Here is a 2,573-nt window from a genome sequence, read left to right as displayed (position 1 = left end):
CCGCCGCTGACTCAGGCGGGCTGGGCGCATGCGCGGCCCGGCGGCCACGCCCCCTCCCGCGCTTGGCCACGCCCACGCCGCCCTCAACCGCCTCAACTGTCACTGAGACGCGGCCCCCGCTGTGGGGAAGGTGGACGGGTGTCAGGCAAGTAAAACCCGTGGTGTCATGTGTATTAAGTCCCTCCACGCGGGTCAAAATGGCAGATTTTAACTCATTTCCATGAAGCCCTAGTGGTTTTTGCTTCCCTCTTCAACTGAATCATCCAGCCTTAGGCCCTGAGCGTGTGTGTGAGTAAAGTTTCTAGTTTCTTTTTAACTGGAGAAAAAAATCTGAGTTGTTTCAGAAGGGACGATGCATCGTAGCATCTTCACCCCACGTTTTCAAACCTCTCCATCCTACCTTCTAGCATCTGAGGGAAGAGTGAGAGACTTGTGATATAAACCTCGAGCAGTGGCAACGCTGTCCTTCGCTACCTCAGAGCCCTGCTCATGGATGTATGATTTCGAGAAGCAGGGGGTGGAGAGTGCAGGTAGTGTGGCGTATCATCCCATATATCACAACACCCATTTTTCTCCAGTTACAGAGAAACTAGAAGCTTTACTAATCTGCAGGGATCCTAATTTTTCTCTGATTTAAAAAAAATCTCCAATTTTCAGTTACAAAACAGTAACCGCAAATCCACATTTCCCCACGATTTAAATGAAACCTCACTAATATATATAATATTAGTGATATTTTAGTGACACGAAATATTAGTGACACCTTTCCCCATGATTTAAATGAAACCTCACTAATATATATAATATTAGTGATATTTTAGTGACACGAAATATTAGTGACACATTTCCCCATGATTTAAATGAAACATCACTAATATATATAATATTAGTGATATTTTAGTGACATGAAATATTAGTGACACCTTTCCCCAGGATTTAAATGAAACCACTAATATTATATATATTAGTGATGTTTCATTTAAATCATGGAAAAAATGTGGATTTGGGGTTACTTTTATAACCAAAAATTGAGGATTTTTTTTTTTAATCAGGATCCCTGCTAATCTGCTCGGGGGCCAGTGCCACGTTATTCGGTTTAAGATTAAGGTATAAACGACTGTAACTATTGCAATGGGTGCTAATTTGCAATAGTTATATATAATATATATTGCACCTGTTAATATATTAAGATTACATAGAGAAACAGAACAAGCTAGGCAAACAATAGTCCAAAGATACTGTGTCATTAGTCCTGTATGTGTCATCATTTAAGTGTACATCTGGTATTCAGATTCGTTAAACAAAGTCTAGCCTGCTTGAATGTTCTAACAGTGCCTCCAATGCATTGCTGCCAGTCATTTCTACACCTGAGTTAATATTATCACACCTGTGTTACGGTTTTAGCTACAGCTAAAAACAGTCTGCAGGGCTGTGAAAAAGAAGAGAGGCATGTACCAGGAATGGCTAAGAAACAGCAGAATTGCAGAAGAAAGGATCATTTGCATAGTGGAATGCCAAGACCAGTAAAAAGGAGAGAGATTAGCAGGAATAAGGGAGATGATGATGAGCCATGAATCAATTGGCATTCTCAGCACTGTCTGAACAGAAATGCTGCTGTCCCTCCCAGGCAATTGGTTTCAAAGTTTGGGTGGACCAGCAATCAAAGCAGGGTGCAACTGCACCCCCTTGGATCCCTCTGGACATGGGAACCCAGAGATGGAGTCACTAGGTGACTTGCTCCATCATATCTTCACATTGTCATGGGTGCTTCTAGCAGTGCTGAGTGCGTTGCTGTAATAGGGCTCCAGCGGCCTCTAATATTTCAGCCATAGGATCATAGAAAAGTAGGCATGAGCACTTCAGGTTCAGTCCCCTGCTCAAGTCAGGATCACCCCTGACTAAACCATCCCAAACTAAGTCATGTCACCTACTCTGGGGAGAGAAGGCGTGGTGGTTAAAAGCCAGCCTGTGGACAATGCCAACTCCAAGTGTTTCAAAAACATAAACCAAAAACACGCATTTGACTGGCTTAGAAGTTGTAGGGGTTGTTGGTGTTGTTGGTTTTTTTACTGGATTTAGGCCTCCTTTTTGGTTGCCTTCTGAGGTTTTTGGCTGCATTTTTTCAAGCTTTTCTTTGCAATCCAACTTATTTTTCAAAAAAGGACAAAATTGTGACGTAATTGCCTGCCTACAAGTTCTGAGGTAAGAGGCAAATTGAATATTGAGAGATTTGTGATAAACCACAAGCAGTGTCTGTCAGTATCTGCCCTAGATCCTCTGCCACTGTAATCTTTATTGGGACCGCATTGGTGACAAATCTTATGGAAAAAAAATCAGTAAGTGTCCAAGTGAGGAGTGATTTTTTTCCCCCCAAATCTTTTTCTTTTGAGGCTAATGAGGAAAAACAAGCTGTTCCCACTCTTAACCTTTGTCTTCACTGCGTGCCTTGTTAAACAGTGCCACCCATGAATTCTCCATCTCTGTGACAAATATCATTATCTCTCCAAAGATAAATTTAAGCCAACACAGCTGGAAAGTTCTTTACAATTTTAAGTTTTAGCATTGCCTTTTTG

The sequence above is a fragment of the Alligator mississippiensis genome, chromosome 4 (genome assembly GCF_030867095.1).
Source record: "Alligator mississippiensis isolate rAllMis1 chromosome 4, rAllMis1, whole genome shotgun sequence".
Taxonomy (NCBI): Eukaryota; Metazoa; Chordata; order Crocodylia; family Alligatoridae; genus Alligator; species Alligator mississippiensis.
Note: the sequence above shows the minus strand (reverse complement) of the source record.